General features: G+C 45.6%; 1 protein-coding gene across 1 annotated transcript in view; it reads right to left on the bottom strand.

Annotated features, from left to right (window-relative positions):
- The window catches only part of TTLL10 (tubulin tyrosine ligase like 10), an 86,425-nt gene that overhangs the window by 20,803 nt on the left and 45,972 nt on the right, over positions 1-19,650 (bottom strand). The window lies entirely within an intron of this gene.

The raw sequence follows: 19,650 nt of genomic DNA, 5'->3' as shown, positions 1-19,650 counted from the left end.
CATACAGGTGGCTGTAGTAGTTCGTAGTGTTCAAACCTTTTTAGGGGAGTTCCCTGCCCCCTTAATGACAATGGCGATAGATTTTGCACATGAACACAGATCCAAGTTAGGACTCCTCTCTTCCACGCCAACAGGTGCTTTGTCAAGGCTCCCCTAACACACACTCAGGACAGAGGAAAAACTGCAAAACGTCCTGGCCTTGCTCCGGGGCGGAGAGAGACGCGCGCCCGTGAGTGCGCGGTCTGAGGCTGCGAGCGGAACCAGGAGCGAAGGAGGCAACGGCAGGGAAACAGGCGCCGCTTCCTCGACCATTTTTAAAAAGAGGGCTTCCCCCCTCGCCCGCCACCCGTCGCCCCTGGCCCAGCCCGCAGCTGCCTACCTCGTCGTCGCCTTGACGCAGCAGCCAGCAGCCTTCCGAGAGGAACCGCGGCCAGCCCTCCCCCGCAGTCCCACGACCCAGCCGAGGAGTCCTGGCCTCCAGTGCCCGTGCGGGGACGCGTCTGAAGGCCCCCTTCCTGCCCCCATCCCGTCCCGCCTCCCAGCTGCCTCTGGATGCTGCGGGGTCCCACATACCCGCCGACCGCGGAGCTCCCCTGTCCACCCCAAGGCCGCCTCCCACGCTAGGAAGACTCCCGGAGCTGGGCAGGGTTGGTCCTGCCAGGCAGGCTCGGGGGGCGGCCTCTCCCATGGGCGCCTGCTTCGGAGGCGGAGGCGGGGTCTTCAAAGTTCCCCCTCCTGCTCGCCCAGCTCCATCTCTTCCCGAAGGAGCGTGCGCGCCTCAGGCGCGCTCCCCGCCAGAGCCCTCTGCTGAGCTGCACCACCTCTACTGCGTCCCCACTGCCTCCGAGCCCCGCTGTTCAAGGCCAGGTGATCCTGGGTACGCCCCTGAGCAGCGCCCTCAGCCTCCGGAGGGCGGGCCGCCGGCCAGCTGGAGGGCGGTCGCTGCCAGCTGGAGAAGTGGGCGGGCGTATCTGCCCCGGAGCCCCGGAGCCGCGGCAGCCGTGTAAAAGAGCCGCATGCGGCTCCGGAGCCGCAGGTTGCTGACCCCCGATCTAGTTTATTATTGTCCACACTGACTGGCAGAGGCTTTCCAGGGTTTCAGATAAAGTTCTCTCCCAGCCGTACCTGGAGAGGCCGGGGATTGAACCTGAGACCTTCTGCATGCTCCTCAACTGAGCCGTGGTCCTGCCACTAAGAAAAGAGCTTGCTTTTCAGAGAGAGAAAGGGACCGCACACCTTTTTGCCCATTAGCTCGCTCTTTGAGTCGACAAGCACCTGATCTGCCAGAGCATTTCGGGAGGCAGAGCGGCCAATTTGATGTCAATAATGAACAGGAGGCGCCCAAGCCAAGTTACTTAATGACACACAGCCAGCTTCCAAATCGAGGGCAGCACCAGAAACGCGAGTGGGTGGATTCAATAAAGTTCAGAGAAAGGAGGACAGAATTCTTTGCTAAATCCTGGAAACCAAGTTGAGGCTTGAAAGAAAATCTGGGTCACAACTTTCCCCTAGGAACACAGGAAGCCGCTTTTTACCGAGTCACAGACCATTGGTCCATCGCGCTCAGTATTGTCTACACTGACCGGCAGCAGCAGCTCTCCAGGGTTTCAGGCAGTGGACAATCCCAGACCTACCTGGAGTTGCTTTTAAGTATTGAACCTGGGATGTCTTGAATGCAAATCTCTTGCCGCTAAGCTATGGCCGTTCCCCAAAAGAAATGCACCTATTGAATGTTCTTCTTTTATAGTTATCCTGCACTATCCACTCGGTCTGTTCATGAAATGCAGCCCGAGATCAGAGGGGGGGGGGAGTAATTCAGATTGGTTTGCATTTTAACGCCACTTTACCTAATTTGCACTTTGGTAGATTTGGACAATCGGTCCATATAGCTCATCGCCACACTTTTCTGAATTTTGCAAGGGAGTTCTCCAGCCACAAAATGTGGGCCAAAAATTTATGTATTGAGGAAAGGTGTCCACAAGAATGCAATTATGAGTGAAAACAAACAAATATGTATTCTATTAGGGAAATTGCTCGCAAAAAAAGAGAAAGACAGACATATCAGGCAAAATTGAATAGAGAACTGTGTATATTAAGGGGAATGTACACTGACAAATTTTCGTGGGGATCATTTTTTGAAAAAGAAATGTGGCAACTGAAATTGACACTTTTGTCCTTTTCTACCTGAGACTCATAAAAACTGGCTTGGTCTAGTCTGTGGGCATTCACAGTCCAGGAATACTTGGCTGTCCATTTGGAAACCTTTGACTTCTCATAGTTAATAGTTAGATATTCATTTCTACCATAATCTGCAAATCCAATAAGCTGCTGTCTTAAGCCTCAGATGGATTTCCGAGATTAAAATGCCATTGTTTGGGCAGGAGGTACGCCTGGCTCCAACCTTGTCATTATTTATGTGCCAGCCCAAGAATATTTTTTTGATTTGTTTTCCTGGGCATCTGGGCAGCATCACTGATATGACTGTATTGCTAAATCTGTTTTTAATATGCCCGTGTGATTTTATGACCACATTCTTTACTTGCTTGAAAATCGCTTTGGGAGTTGGGTGGGTTTTATTTATTTTTGGTAATGGGAAGCGATACATAAATTCAAGAATCCCACTCAATAAACCTCACAATAAACCTCACAAAATGGAAACTTTAGTGCTGCTTTGTTTAGGCGGGCGGAAAGGTACTGAGCCCAAATTTATGGGACAATCAGCCAAGCACTGAGTAGAATTCATTTGGATAACATGGCTTTCTGCTGCCTGCTATTAGTATTAGTTTTTTAAAATAATTGTTCATTTATTATTATTTTATAATTGGTTTTTGGGGGGGTGGGGTTATTGGGTTGTTGTTTTTATTTTGATTATATATTTTGTGATTTTATATTTTGATTTTTGTTCTGTGAACCACCCTGAGACCTCCGGCTATAGGGTGGTGTATATAAATTCAAATTATTATTATTATTATTATTATTATTATTATTATTATTATTATTATTATTATACCATCCTTCGTTGGAAGATCTCAGAGGGGTTCACAAGATAAAAATACAGGATAGAAGCGCAAAATAAATAGTTAAAAATGAAAACAAAACAATAACCCCCCTTCCCACAAACACATTCTTCCAATGGTAGTGCCTGGGCTGCCATCCCCTGTTTATCTGTGCCCCACCCTCCAAACTTAGACTCCAAAGAAGTTTTCTTTCGCTAATAGAAGACTTTTTTCCTAGCCAAATTGCAGCATGCGGTTAATTTGAGATGTGTTGAAGCAAGTGTGGAGCTGGCCCATTGCGGGTGAATGGAGCTCTCTCTCCCAGCAACCTCCGCCTGCCTTCGTACAACCAGCCCTGCCCATTCACCTTCTGCCTCCCTTTGGCCCTTGCAGAACTCAGCGGGGAGGGATCATCAGTCGGCGCCACCTGCCATTGGCTCCGGCCCCGCCTGTCATCGGCGCTGTCTCCGCCTACTCTGGGTGCCCCTTCCGCCCTGCCAGCCATCACAGGCCCATCTCAGGTTGGTGCTAGAGGCGGTCTCTTTGCTCACCTCTTTGCCTATTGGACGGGGCGCTTTTAACCCTCCGCCTGCCATTTCCCCGGCGTCTTCCCGCCGTGGCTCTCCCCTTGCGGGTCTCACCTGCTTCGGTGTAGGGATACCAACGGAAGCCTAAGCTGATGGCGGCTGCTCTTTCACTGGGATCCAAAGGCCTTTCATCCATCCATCCTACATAAGCCAGAGCAATTTGGTCAGAACCGGGTGGCCGCTGGCTCTTGTTCTGAAAGCCAATGCGGCTGAGTGGTTAGAATGCCAGCCTAGGGTGTAGTAGAGACCAGGGTTCAAATTCCCAGCTCCTTGATAACTTTAGGCCGGTCTGTGATGGGAATGGGGGGGCTCCTAACAACTTTCAGCACACCTCGCAAACTACAACTCCCAGGATTCTTTGGGGGAAGCCATGATACTGCTTTACGTATATAGTGCTGATGGGCCCCGGGATAAATATCTCCGCTTATGGCTCTCTCTTTTACATAATTCCTCCAGTGCCTTGGGCAACAGTTGAATGGAAAGATGTGCAGATCACGAAGATCCTCTGATGGGTGTTCTTGGGGTTCCCCAGGCCCCTGAGGTTCAGTCAGCCTTTACAATGGACCAAGCTTTTAATGTGGTGGGCCTTGTCTTGTGGAACTGCCTGCCAATGGAGGTTCAGCAAGATTCATTCCTGCCTTCTTACGGATGCCTCTGAAAAATTGTGTTATTCACGGGCCTTTGATGCATGGATGTCTTTTTACCAGCTAGTATTTATCAATGCTCTTAATGGATGTTTATCAGAATGGAACTGTTTATGTGGTATACAGCCTTGCTGTGTGTGTGTGTGTGTGTGTGTGTGTGGTGTTTATATAAATATACAAGTGTGGTCTATAAGAATTTCAATAAATAAAATTAAAGTGGAGCAGTGATGCCATTGGGGTTCTGGCAGGGATTCCCAGGGTGAAGCTAAGCACAAAACGTAATATAACCTCACTTTGTGGCCAATTTCAAAAATTGAATGGATGGAGGCACAAGCTCTTTCAATGCAAGGTGGTGGATTCCTTGTTGCTAGATGTTTTAAAGCAGAAAATGGCTGGCTCCCTCTAGCAGCAGATTTTACCTATCAGGGATCCTGTAGTGAGGATCTTACCAATCAGGGATACTCTCACAGCAGATTTTACCTGCGAAGGGACACTGTAATAGTGGACTTCCTGCATTTGCTAAACGGGGTTGGCCGTAACAACCTCTAAGATCCCTTCCGATGACTCACTGAAAAGTTTGGCACTTTCAGCTGCTCCTTCCCTGCACATCGGCTCATTTAATTATTTAATCAAAGCTCTTGAGCCAAACGTCGCCTGGCCAAGAGAGAATCTCCACTTGAGGCTCATTAGTTCTTTCGACTGCCTCTTGCCGCTTAATGAAGAGGCGCTTTCTGCATTCAAGAGCAAAGCAAAGCGAAGGCTCACAGAAAATTAAAGAATTCTTTTTTTAAAAAAAAATCCTCTTGGGGCGGCTTCCTCCAAAGCGGAAACGAGCTTGCCATTCAACTATCCCTTTGCAGGGCTTGGCTCTACCATCAGGCGAGTGCAGAGGCCGCTTCAGGTGGTTGATTTTGGGTGTCGGAAGCGGTTGCCTAATTTACTGCTGCATTTGTGTGGCGGGTGAGGGAGAAGTGTTTGTGGGATTTTCTGCCTCAGGTCCCCCAACCTCCAAAACTGAGGTGCGTGTGGGCCCCGCCACCCCTTGCCTTTCCGATCCCATTGGGAGGGCAGCCAGAGGTGAGTGTCAAGGTTGTTTCTGCTGGGATTTGGGGCTGTGGGGCTGACCTGAGAAGCACGCTGGTCTTCGAAGTGTCAAGAGAGGCGGGAAGCTGTGGAGCTTCTTCTTGCAGACCTTTTGTGAAAGGGGAGTCGGTGTTGAGGCTCCTTCCCGCTCTGAAGCCATATCCTCTAGAAGCTGACTCTCACACAGATCATAATGGGGAGGCTGTGATGTCACCTGTTGACTCAGGTGCCCTGCTCTCTCCAGAACTCTTCCCTGGCTGGCCAAGCGAGGAGGGCATGTGACTGGGAACCTGGCACTGCTTCCATCCCGTGAAAAGCTGCTGCCAGTCACAGTGGGCAGTAATAAGATAGCTGAGCCCTCTGCGTGAGGCAGCTTCCTTCAGTGGGCAGAACACCTGCCTGGCATGGAGAAGGTCCCAGGTTTAATCCCCAGGTAGGGCTGTCCCCTGTCAGAAACCCTGGACAGTCACTGCCAGTCAGTGTTGACAATACTGAGGGAGATGGGCCACGGGCCTGAATCCACAATTCGTTCATTTAATATGGGTTGCAGTCAATTAAGTCCTACTCGGAGTGCACTGGTTGGGATTAAGTTAATCATGTGCACAGGCTTCAGTGGGTCTACTCAGAGTTGTTGTTATTATTATTATTATTATTATTATTATTATTATTATTATTATTATTATTATTATTATCTTATACCCCACCCATCTGTCTGGGCCTCTCTCCAGCCACTGTGGGTGGCTTCCAATAGGATATTAAAGACACAATAAAACACTAGTCATTAAAAACTTCCCTAAACAGGGCTGCCTTCATATGTCTTCTCAAAGTCAGATACAGTGGTACCTCTGGTTAAGAACTTAATTCATTCTGGAGGTCCGTTCTTAACCTGAAACCGTTCTTAACCTGAGGTACCACTTTAGCTAATGGGGCCTCCTGCTGCCACCGAGTGATTTCTGTTGATGAAGCAAAGTTGTTAACCCAAGGTACTACTTCCAGGTTAGCGGAGTCTGTAACCCGAAGTGTTTGTAACCCGAGGTATCACTGTAGTTGTTTATTTCCTTGACATCCACAAGGCAGGCACCACTACCATGCCTGGTTCCCTGTAACCTCACCTCTTGCAGGGAGGGAACTGCCAGAAGGCCCTTGGAGCTGGACCTCAGTGGCCGGGCGGAATGATGGGGGTGGAGAAGCTCCTTCAGGTATACTGGGCCGAGGCTGTTTAGAGTAAGGTTGGCATTTGGTACAAAATGGCAGTGGTCATCACCTCATGCAATCGAGAAGGGTTTCCTGTTTTCGCTCACCATCGATGCTGTACCTTTATTCTTTAACAGGCTAAGCAGATGGCGACAGTCCTCCGCCCTCTAGGAGCTTACAGTCTAACGTTTTAACAGCCAGTGGAGAGAGAGACAGGAAGGACAGAAGAGGCCAGAGGAGTGGCAGTGAGGAAAATAAGTTACACCTCCCTAGGCTTCAGGCCAGGATAAAGGTTTATGCCAAAAGCACCTGGGGAGGGTGCTTTAAGAGAGCTCCATTTCTGAAATCCAATATCTCCATTAAGGATGAGTGAATCGGTCCATTTTGTTTTTATAAGATTTTATTATTTTCTATTAAGACAAAGGAAAAACATAGCATAAACAACAACATTAACAATACAAAAATACAATGCATAAGCACAACACAAAAACACAATCCAACAATCACAATAAAAAGAAACATATACAAACCTATAAACTAACACTTATCCTCTTACTTCTCTTGTTACTATCTTCTCTATTCTGGGGGACTTCCCCCATTCCCTCCACTGTCTTCAAAATCATTTATATCTTCTAGGTAGCTTTGTATCTTATTCTATTCACATTTACTCAATTTTTAATGCGCTTTACTTTACTTAATCATATCTTAACTTAAACACCAAATCTTAACACATTTTCTGACAATTAGATCTTTCACACCAAAAAATCTTAGTAACAATTTTATCTAACATATACCTGCTAAAGCCGCTATTCTATTTGATTCTGCTCAAATATTCAATTTTACTGATTTAACTAAATAGTCTTTAAATTTCTTCCAATCTCGTGACACCTTCTCCTCCCTCTGGTCCCGGATTCTGGCGGTCAGTTCTGCGAGTTCCATATATTCCATCATCTTCATCTGCCATTCTTCCACCGTTGGTATCTCTTCGCCTTTCCATGTTCTTGCCAATAAGATTCTAGCTGCTGTTGTGGCATACATAAAAAACACTCTATCCTGACTGGGTATCTCTTCATTAGTTATGCTCAGAAGGAATGCCTCTGGTTTCTTACAAAAGGTAACCTTCATTACCTTCTTGAGTTCATTATAAATCTTATCCCAGAAAGCACTCACCGCTGGGCACAACCACCACATATGAAAAAAGGTACCTTTCGCATGTTTACATTTCCAACATACATCTGACATTTTGGTATTCATCCTAGCTATTTTAACTGGTGTCAAATACCATCTGTAAACCATTTTCATTATGTTTTCTCTTAAACTATGACAAGCCGTAAATTTAATACCTTTTTGCCACAATCCCTCCCAGTCATCCATCATAATATTATGTCCTATATCTTTCGCCCAACTTATCATTGACGATTTAACCAGTTCATCTTTCGTATGCCACTCTAGCAATAGATTATACATTTTGGAAAGGTTTTTAAAGTTCGATTCTATCAATTCTGTTTCCAGTTTTGATTTTTCTACTTGAAAACCAACTTTTTTGTCCATTTTAAATGTTTCATGTACCTGATGATAATGCAACCAGTCGGGGACCTGACTTTTCACTTGGTCGTAGCTTTTTAACTTAAAAGAGTCCCCTTCCTGCTGCAATATGTCCATATATCTTAACCAGTTTGCAGACATATTCGGTCTCTTATAGGCTTTGGCCTCCACTGGAGAGATCCATCTAGGGGTCTTTCTCTCTAACAAGTCTTTATATCTAATCCAGACCTGGTACAAGGATTTTCTGACTATGTGAGACTTAAAAGTTCTGTGGATCTTAGCCTTGTCATACCAAAGGTATGCATGCCAACCGAACATATTATCATATCCTTCCAAGTCCAATACATCAACATTCTCTAGTTTGAACCAGTCCTTTAGCCAGCAAAAGGTCGCTGCTTCAAAGTAAAGTCTTAAGTCCGGCAGGGCAAAGCCTCCTCTCTCTTTAGAGTCTGTTAAAATCTTAAACTTGATTCTTGGCTTTTTGCCCTGCCATATAAACCTTGATAAGTCCTTTTGCCATTTCTTAAAACAATCCAGTTTGTCCAAAATTGGTATGGCTTGGAATAAAAACAGCATCCTTGGTAGGACATTCATTTTTATCACGGCAATTCTTCCCATTAACGACAATTTCAATCTTGTCCATATCTCCATGTCTTTCTTTATTTCCATCCACAGTTTTTCGTAGTTGTCCTTGTACAGGTTCAGATTCTTGGTTGTGAGATTGATACCTAGATATTTTACTGTTTTGACAAAATTGAGGCCAGTGCCTTCCTGTATTCTTTGAATTTGTTCTGCACTCATATTTTTTCCTAAAACTTTGGTTTTCTGCTTGTTTAATTTGAAACCAGCTACAAGTCCAAATTGTTCAATTATTTCCAAGGCTCTGGGGACACTGCTTTCCGGTTCCTGCAGGGATAACATCAAATCGTCTGTGAAGGCGCGTAGTTTGTATTCCTTCTCTCCCACACGAATTCCTTTTATCTGTTTGTCCTTTCGTATCATATTTAGGAGGACTTCCAGGACCGTAATAAAAAGTAAAGGGGAGATAGGGCACCCTTGTCTAGTTCCCTTTTCAACTTCAAACTCCTCCGATATCACACTGTTTACTATTACTTTAGCTTTTTGTTCTGTATAAATGGCCTTAATGCCATTCAAGAATTTTTCACCAACTCCCATCCTTTCCAAATTCTTTTTCATAAATGTCCAAGAAACTTTATCAAATGCTTTCTCTGCATCAACAAACAATAGTGCCGCATCTGTGTTTATGTTTCTCTCCAGTTTTTCTAAAATGTCCACAATAATTTTCGTATTATTACTAATTTGTCTACCTGGCAAGAAACCTGCTTGGTCTCTATGTATGTAATCTTTCAACACTCTTTTCAGCCTTGTAGCCAATACATTTGCAAAAATTTTATAATCCACATTCAAAAGGGATATTGGACGATAATTTTTCATTTGAGTCTTATCAGTATCTGGTTTTGGAATCAGTGTGATAAAGGCTTCCTTCCACGTCTCTGGTGCCCTATCTCCTTCTAGTATCTTGTTGCAAATTTCTCTTAACGGCTGCGATAGCCAGTCTTTCAATATCTTATAATATTTTGCTGTTAATCCATCCGGTCCTGGGGCCTTCCCTAATTGCATGTTGTTTATTGCATCTTCTATCTCCTGTGTCGATATTGGGTGGTTGAGAGTAACTAATTTTTCCTCTGGGACTTTTTGCAATCCGTTCTTTTCCAGAAATCGGTCTATTTCTGCTTCATCTATCTTCTCCTCCTTGTACAGTTGCTTGTAGAATCTTTGGAAGCACCATCTGATTTCCTCCGGTTTCTCCACGTTTTTTCCATTTACTACCAAAGTATTGATGACATTTACCTTTTGTCTTTTCTTCAATTGCCAAGCTAGTAGTTTTCCACACTTATTGGCCGATTCAAATGTTCTTTGCTTCATCATTTTCACTTTCCATTCAATGTCCTGATTCATTATATTGGCATATTGGGATTGCAAGTATTTAATTTCTTTTTGAATTTTAACACATCTGGGATGTCCTCTTAGTTCTTTTTCCTTTTCTTTAATTGATTTCAATATTCTCTCCATTTCTGCATTTTGTTGTCTCTTCTTTTTTGCTTTTTCACTAATGAGAAATCCTCTCATTACAGCTTTACTTGCATCCCAAGCAATTCTTTTCTCCACTTCGGAACTCCAATTTATCTGAAAGTATTCTTTCATCTTTTTCGCCGCTCTTTCTACTAGCTTGGTGTCTCTCATCAAAGCGTCATCCATTCTCCATCTAAAAGAATCCTTGGAAATCATTTTTAGATTTAACTGTACCGGATTATGGTCTGAAAGAGTTTTGGGGCCAATTTCTGCCTTTTGTATTTTTGGAGCCAATTCATTCGAAATCCAAATATAATCTATCCTCGACCATGACTGCTGAGGTTCACTAAAGTAAGTTGCCTCTGTATCTGTAGGGTTTTTTAATCTCCAAGAGTCCACCAAATTCAAATTATCCACCATTTCGAAAAAAGTCTTTGGGAGTTTCCCATCGTTCGTTAGTTTGGTTCTTTGAGATCTATCCATTAATGTGGAAACTGCACCATTGAAGTCTCCAAGGCAAACTAATTTGTAATCCAAATAGTCCAACAGCAGATCATGTATTTTCTTATAAAAAATTGACTTTCCATCATTTGGTGCGTAAAGTCCCAGAATCAAAAATTTTTCGCCTTGTATATTGATTTCAATTGCGATGTATCTCCCTTCTTCATCTTTAAAAAGCTGTCTTGGGCTATATTTCTCCTTTGCATATATCACTACTCCTCTCTTCTTGACCTTATCCGATGATATAAACTCTTGGCCTAATTTTTTATTCTGTAGTAATCTTCTGTGACGTCGGGCTATGTGGGTTTCCTGTAAGCATATTATATCCAAATTCTTCTTTTCTATGCTGTAAAACACTCTGCGTCTCTTTGGTCTCTGATTCAATCCCCGGACATTCCATGTCATTAACTTGAGCGCCATTTTCCTTTCTTTAGTCTTCTCCTCCAGTTGCTTCTCCTTTCTTATCTTTCTCTGGATCCTGGCTTGGACTTGGTAGACTTGGTAGTCCCGGCGGTGGTGGAAATACCTCTGGGAACCTGTAAAGTTGTGCTGGATCGAGTGGTGTGCCTTTAAATTGTTCCAGGTGCTTGTCCAAAAACTTTTGCTTCTCCGCCAGGGACCTTATTCTTATCTTTTTTCCTTCAAACGTAAATGCCAGGCCTTCTGGAAATTCCCAACTGAAGGGAATTTTCCTTTTTCTGAGCTCAGTTGCCAAATCGTTGTAAGGAACTCTTTTGTCAAGGAAAAATCTGGGGATATCCTTATAAAAAATTACTTTATTCTGCTCTACCACCAGGTTGTTTCTATAATGCAAGTCCAGAAAATAGTCCCTGTCGTATCGATCGTGTAGCACAATCAAACAGTCACTGACTGTTTTGTTGCTTTTCTTTCCTCTGGAGCCTCTTGGACCAAATCTGAAGGCCTTCACTATGCGCGCTGAGACGTTGATTTCTTCTATCTCCCAAAATCCTGAGAATAACTTCACTATATAAGCTTTTAGGTCTTCCCCTTCCAATTCTGGAAGACCCCTTAGGCGGATGTTGCCCTCTCTTTGATGTAGTTGCAGAAACGCGAGAGACTCTTCAACAGACCTCTGTCGTGTTCCAATATTCTCTATCTGCTCCAAATCTAAATTGTCCAATTTTTCCTCCACCTTTTTTATTTTTTCCTTGACCACTTTAATTTCCTCTGAGTCCTTTTTCAAGGTGGTCACCTCTTGCCCAATCCTATTAATCTCTTCTCTATTCTTCCTTACATTCTCCTCAATTTGCCCAATAGATTTTTCTAGGGTCTGCGTAGAATTTTTAATATCAGCTTTTATGTCAGCTTGTAGTTTTTCTATTGCTGAGTTCACTGCTGTATTTCCTGATGAAACTTGATCTTGTGTTTGCTTCAACCCTTCAGTAACGCTTTTCAGTCCTGCTGCAATTTCTGCCACACTAACAACCAATTTCTCCATTTGTTCCTGTAGAGTTAGGGAAACAGAGCCTTTTCTTTTTTCAGAGCCAGTTCCTTTAGATCTAGTTTCCATTCCCTGTGGGCTCTGCAGCTGTAATCTCAAGGTCACTCCAGTTGCTGTGGTAACAATCTCAGACATTCACAGCAGAAGGCCAACAGTCCCAAAAGTAAACACCAGGTGGCCAGCAGCTCAGTTCTGAGAACAAAGAGACTGCTGAGCCAGGAACCCACACCAGTCCCAAAAATCCAGCTTTTAGGCAAAGAGTTTAAGTTTTCCAAAATATAAATTCCTTAAAGCCAAGAAGAGTCCACTTTCATATAGCCCAAGTCAGTAACAGTTCCTAACTTGCAGTGTTACCACCAAAGTCCATAGAATAACTTGTATCTGGTTACAAAGAAGTCAAAATGTCTCCACTGGTAAACAGTCACTGAGACACCAACAAAGAAAAAATGGCAACAATATATCACAGCCCGCTACTGACCCGGAATCCTAATCCAGAGGGTGAGGGGCATCTTCTTTTGCCATATCAACTGTTTTTAAGTCTTTAAACAACCTTTAAGCAACTTTTAAACCACTTTTAAAAAGTTTGGCAGAGTTCGCAAAACTTTCCCGTTAGTCGCGGCTTTGATCTTTTAGCGCTACCAAGCTCGCTCAAACAGTACAAAGGGAACAGGCTTCCTTTTGCAATTTCCTCTGCAAGCAGTTCTCTTTAAACTTGTAAAGTAATCCAATTCTTTAACTTACAGAGTTTCTTTGTAAGATTCTGTGTAGGAAGTGCCGGGTGCTCGGGTCTGGCGGGATCGCTGCTTTGATCCTCCGCAGGCAGTCGCTTCTTCAGTCCCGTGCTGGGGCTCCGCTCGCCTGGTTTTCCCCCTTACGAGGGTCAATCAGGAGCGGAGACAGCACGTCTGGGACCCACGAAGCCGTCGGTCCACGGGACGCTCTTCCCGTGGCTTTAAGGGACCCGCGGCGCAGGCACGGAAATCCCTATCGCCTAGCGGAGGACGGAGCCATCGGACTCCCGTCCGCCATTGACTCGGCACCTAACCGGAAGTCGAATCGGTCCATTTTGATTCATCTGCGTTTTGCATTTTCCCAGCCTTTAGCTCAGTTCTCTGCATCGGTTGTGATGGCTTCTCCCCACATGAAATCTTGTATTTTGAAGCACGGCTTTTTGTGCTGATCGCACTCCTGCCTGCCTGTCCCAATGTCCCCCATGGTATGCCAAACAATCCATTCAGATTCCTCGCCCCTGCTGTGTAGCAAGCACAACAAATGTCAAATGGAGAAAAGCCTTTATAGTTCTGCGGTTCCAGTCTATGCACTCTGCCATAGCTGAAGAACGCTATCGAAGGATCCCCTATGAAGAGAGCATTTGTCCATGTGCAGGGGGAATGCGCCTGAAGATTTACCTGGCTACTTACTGGTTTCCCAATCTGTGAGGATTCATGAGCAGCCTTATTCAAAGATTTAAATCTCCCAGTTGAGAAATCAACTGAATACAACTGTGTATCTGATCAACTCTACAGTTCTAAAAAGGCAGCCTGTGCACAGGACCAGTGCTAGGGTTTCTTGCGCCCTAGGCGAGACCACCTTCTGGTGCCCCCCGCCGCCCGCCAAAGCCTGCTTTAGCAGGAGGTGGGGGTGGTGGAGAGGCAAGCAGCAGTTTCTCCGCTGTAGCAGAGAAGCTGCTGCTTGCCCGTCCCGCCGCCTGCCGCCCGCCCAAGCCTGCTTTAGCGGGAGGTGGGGGTGGTGTAGGGGGCAAGCAGCAGTTTCTCTGCTACAGCGGAGAAGCTGCTGCTAGCCTGCCCCGCCCCCCCGCCCAAGCCTGGCCAGCGCCCCCTCCATTAAGGCGAACTAGGCAATTGCCTAGTTCGCCTTAATGGACGTGCCAGCCCTCCCTGTGCAGCCTTTAGAGTGGCAGTTTTAAGGAGAAAAGTTTGTGGGGAGGATCAGTAAAATTCTTCAGGGGAGCAAGCTTTCATCTGATGGAATGTCTGGTTTTCATGATTATTTTAACTGTGTACTGTAATTTATTCTGTTTTATGCATTTCGGGTTTCTGTAATGGCTTCAGCCACACAAATAAATAATATTTGTATTCACGTCTGTGATTATATGTGTGTGTGTGTGTGTGTGTGTGTGTGTGTGTGTGTGTTTAAATTCTCGTGGAAATTTGTCTGTATTTCAGTGCAAATTTCTCCTAACAGACACATTTTTCTTTGCAGTTTTGCCTAATCTACCCAGTATTTCAAGATATAAATATTTACATTTTCCCAGATGTTATCTTCACAAACATACACATTTGTCATGCATGCTTTGTCTAGTAAATACATTTTTGTTCCCATTGGTTGGCTGGAGAAATGCAACGCAATATTCAGAGAAGTGTGACTTTTGAAGGATGGTTGATTCAGCTCACTTCTGGTTTCAGAAAATGCAGGTTTTCTAGACTCTGCTTTAAATGCAAACTGATCCAAATTTCTCCCTCCCATCTCAAATATCCTTGTGTAGACGGCAATGCTGCAATATGGCTCACCGTGTGCAGCTAGTTTGATCTCCATGCAAACAGAGGTTTGCATAATGACTTAATCACTCTACTACCTATTTTCTTATTTTGCATACTTTATTAATTACTGTCTCCTCCAGGGCGTTCAGCCTATCATTATGTGACTTTCCTCCTTCACAGATCAACATTAAGCGCACAACAGCAAAGATTGCGCTGTCATTAGCAGCTGCTTCAGTTAGACCGGCCCTGAATTCGAGGGCTGGAGCCGGCTTTTGCCCTGATCTGAATTTAACCCCTGATTAACCTCTGTATTGAGGATGCCTGTGTCTCTTCTCCCCCGCCCCATTACAATGCTACACCAGTGGAGCATTCAAGGTGTACCCAAAAAACCTGGGGTGTTCTGGGGCTCTCTCAACCCAATCTTGCTGAATTCTGGGTTGGCACAAATCAGTCTGATTTGGTTCAGGATCCAGGATTTGACCAGATCTGGTACATAGTAACCTTCCTGAGACTTGTGGGTATAGGGCAGTACACAAATTTAAATATTAATATTAACAACAACAACAACAACAACAACAACAACAACAACAACACAACATAGTCCCACTAAATTCCTTTTTAACCCTGCATTGTGCTAATCAGAGGGAGCTGGATATGTTATACCCCAGATGTGTTTTATAACAAACCGACGAGAGCCCTAATTAAACACCAGCCTCGCCCCCAGCTTGATTCAGGACTGGGTCTGGGTTGGGTTGGGTGGTCCCAGGTCCAGCCCAGGTCCCGGTGATTTGGGGGTCTGGATCAGGGCCCTGGATCAGATCTGTTGTGCATGTACAGCCCTAGTATTTATATTCCACTCATTATAAGGGGTATAACATTAACTTGGCAAAGTTTGTTTAGGTTATTCGTTATATAAACCCCAGAATACACAAATGTGTATCTTGTTTGTGTGTGTGTGTGTGTGTATAATTTTCATTTTCATTTAATTACATTGTTTTCTCTCTGTGTATCTCTCTGTCAATACATTATTGAATTTTTATTTTTAAAGGGAATATCATACTCAGCTCTTCAGCCAGAATGGCTTGCAGGTCTCTCTATTTTTAAAACTCACAATCCTTGCCTTCAGGCTTACAATCTAAGAAGGCATAACACATAAGGAAGAAGAGAAGAGGAGGGAAGAGGAAAACGAGCGAATGCATGAGGAGGACACACGAGACTAACTGCATATCCTTGATACAAACACAGCAGCCATGTCTGAATAGCTGCTGTGGGCTGATTTTTTTTTAATACCTCTCCTTTTTTTTTGCTTCTTTTCTCACACACCCCTCCACCTCCCCTGCTGCTCCTGGTCCCCCCACCCCTAATGGCAGTGGCGGTTAAGAGCCATTTTGAGACACTTTATCCTGAAACCCTGGCTCGAGTGACAGGAGGCGCGAGAGGGGAAGGAGCTCCTGTTCCGTTGAAACACGTCCCCGTCTCAGCCTAATACTGGGAGGCTCCGTAATTACAAACATAAGGAGATCAAAGAGGGCTGTCCCCCGGGATTCTTCCCTTTCAAGATTAAAGACGCACTTTCAGGCTCGCTGTATATATTTTGACACACATTATTAAAGCATAAGCCCCCAACCCTTCTCCCTCACAGACTTTGCATTTGTAGTCCCCCCCCTCTCTCTCCACCTCTCTTGGTGGCTAATTATTACCACAATCCTCCCCGCCCCCTCTGTCATGTATTCAAAGTATTAATTTGGGTTTTAAAAATACCAGCTGCTGGTTGTGTTGTTGGGCATGTACCGTTCTGGCTTTTATCTTCCGTTGTGGCGAAAGAGGGGAGCAAGCACTGAGTTCAGGTGCTAGACTGTACAGTAAAGAGCAATGACTTTCCTTAGACTCGTCCTCTCTTGAAATGTCTCCTTTTTTGAAGCCCTAAAAATTAGAAATTAAGACTATCTACCAAATTTAACATCCTGCGCTCAAACTGGAGATGTAACGATGCTAAGCATGACCGGCAAAGCGCTGGGAAGCCTTGTAGGCTCTTTGGGGATATCATGCTGCATAAATCTGTGTTTAACATGGCGCATCATGAGGACTAGCAGCTCCCTCCATTTGAGAATGGGAAGCAAGGGGTTATATCCTGTTCTAACCCCGCTCAGAGCAGACCCATTGAACTTAACTGGCAAACCGAGGTTCAGTAATTTCAGTGCCTCAACAGGATACCACCCAAAAAGTTTTGGCAGAGGTTTTGAGTTTGGAATCATCTTATATAAACTGAAGCCAGAAAAGATACTCTACTCATAGGGAGGAGGCAGTCAGGCAATGTGGGAAATCCAGATGGCAGCTAGACCCAGCAACCCAGAGCAGCTTGAAGGACTGAGCCAGGGCAGATAAATCAATGGTGGGCCCTGTCAAGTGGCTTGACCCAAGGAGCTGTCCAATGCTACCAGGTGCTGATTCCATCCCTGATTCCTAACCAGCTAGTATTGCATTGGTTCTGCCTGCAAAACTTTTGTCCTATAAGGCAAATGAGTACTGGGAGTCTGAAAAGCAGTCAAATTTGCATTCTAGGCCCCACCAGGCTCTGCTCTGGATCTCCTCCTCCTCCTCCTGATTCCATCCAGTTTCCAACAGACTTGTGCCAGGCTCCGCCCCTGAGCCCACATGGTTCCATCTTAGCTGCGCCCTAACCTGGGCTCTGCCTGTCCCAGCTGTATGTCAACTTTGAGGGAAGGGCCAAAGGCCACCAGTTCCATCCCTGGCGCCTCCAGTTAAGAGAAAGGTTGTCAGTCCAGAATTTGAAATGTTGCACTCAAGGGAGGGGAAAGGTTGATGGGAAGGCTACCGTTGAGTTGTGGCTACTGCTAGGCCTCCTCAAAGCAGATTCTCCGAAGTTAATCATCATGCGGGGAGGAGGAAGCCAAGCAAGGACCGCCCTCCGCCTCCTTCTCCCAGCGGTATGTCCCACTGGGCATGACACACCACGTGATGCACCCTCCCCCAATGTGGGGGGCAACCCCCTGCTCCAATTGGTCTGGCTGGCAGAGGCAGTGCGCCTCTGAATACCAGTTGGTGGGAAATGCAAGTCAGTAGAGCTATGTTGCATGCAAGTCCTGCTTGCAGGCTTCCCAGAGGCATTTAGTCTGCCACTGTGAAAACAGGGGGGGCCTTTGGTCTGATCCAGTGGGGCTGCTCTTATGAATAACAGTGAGAGGGGGCTGCCAACTTCACGCCCCACCTGGGGGCTTCCTGGAGCCATCTGATTGGCCACTGTGGGGAAACAGGATGTTGGGACTAGATGGGTCTTTGGCTTGATCCAGCAGGGCTCTTCCTATGTTCTCATGTTACCAGGTGGCCTCAAATTATTCCATTGTTTCAAACTCAATTTCAGCACAGTTCCAGGTGCTATTCCTTTTATTCAAATGTCTCCAACCTGCACTCTCCGCTGTTGCGATAAACCAATATCCACTTTATTGCCAGGACTGTAATAGGACAATTAGCAAACCAGTATTGCCAGGGAAATAAAATAACAGGGCTTTGTCTTTGTCTTTTTGCATTTTTATAGCATACAAATATTTGTGGCAGGCACACACACCCGCCCCTCCCCCCTAAAAAAAACCCCTCAGCTAAATTGCCCTATTAATGAAGCTACCATCTTCGCTTCTAGCCAAATTGCCTGCTAATGGGACCTGTTTTTATATACCCCTTCCCCTTATTTCTAATTTGCTCTTTTATAAGTCTCACTTGGACGATTTCGGTTTTATGAAGTTCTTGGCAAGGGGAGGGAGAACGAAGCCTCTGCCTTTTTTCTTTTTTTGCCTTTTTTTTTTTGATAAGACGCTGAGCGGATATGTGGAATACAATGCCAAAACTGATCCACTTGAGATGAAATGCATGGAAGCAGACCTGGTGCGTCCCATGAATATCAGCCTCTGGCAATGCCCACCGATCTGCCCATCTTCTCTGCTGGCAACTGGAAGCACGAGTTGTACAGTATAATGTGCCATTTTTGCAGCTCCCTCTTCAGACATTGTCTTGCTGGCCTGCCTGACAACAAAAGTCATCTGGGCCGGATGATCCTGCCTCTCCTCCTCCATGCGCTGTTCTGGGGGTTCGTCAAACCTCCCAAGCAGCTCCAAGCGAAGGAGAGAGGAGAGAGTCATGCTGTGCTAGCAGGTTCTGTTGCGCTGGCTTCTATTGGTGCAGCAACTTAGCTGACTCTGCCCCATTGGTCCAGTGCTAGTCTTACCCAGAACAAACCCACTGAAATCAACAGACCCAAGTTAGCCATGTCCATGCATTTCAATGGGTCTACTCTGAGTAGGATTAGCATTTGGTGCAAGGTTATGTCCAGTGCTAATCCTCGCCCTGTTTTTTGGGGTTATATTTTACTGCAAGTTTTTAGACCCTTTCAAACTGCATTCTCCATTGTTGTAACTTGCCCTGGGACAGGCCTCGAAGTGGAAGGCGGGTAACGATTTAAGAGATTAATGACCCTCGGGGGTTTCAATTTTTTCAAAAGGGTGCAAGCAGCCTGCTGTGTGGACGCCACTTACAGGGTATGAGGGATAAGGTTTTTCAGAGAGGCCAAGCCAAGCCAAAAGTAGGGTGGTGTCATGGGCAGATCGGTTACTGAGGAATGGTGGGAAGAAGCAGCTGAGGAACCCCCAAGGGGAGAAGGCTTGGAGCCCAGGAAGTGGTGGTGGGACAACACGGAGTCCCAGAGAAGACCAGGAAGAGGAGGTGTTGGAAGCTGAGGAGGTAGCAGGGCTTTGTGAGCTGGGAGAGTCCAGAATCAGAGGCGGACATGAAGCAGGGTGGTAGGAGAAGGAGGCAAAAAGGCAGAGATGAGTCGGGCTGGTGAAGAATCACGAGAGTCTCCCCCTCCTGCTGCAACAAGCTCCCACCCCTTTGTCTCCCTCAGCCACTCGTCCTCATTGCCTCCTTTGGTGGTTTCCCAAGCTGGTTCCTCCCACCATTCCCCTGTGCCCAACCAGTAGAGGTGAGGTGGACGTTGCTAGGGTCAGTTGTCCCCTCCCCCGCACCCTGAAA

The sequence above is a fragment of the Lacerta agilis genome, chromosome 8, assembly GCF_009819535.1.
Source record: "Lacerta agilis isolate rLacAgi1 chromosome 8, rLacAgi1.pri, whole genome shotgun sequence".
Taxonomy (NCBI): domain Eukaryota; kingdom Metazoa; phylum Chordata; class Lepidosauria; order Squamata; family Lacertidae; genus Lacerta; species Lacerta agilis.
Note: the sequence above shows the minus strand (reverse complement) of the source record. Positions and strands in the feature narration are given on the sequence as shown.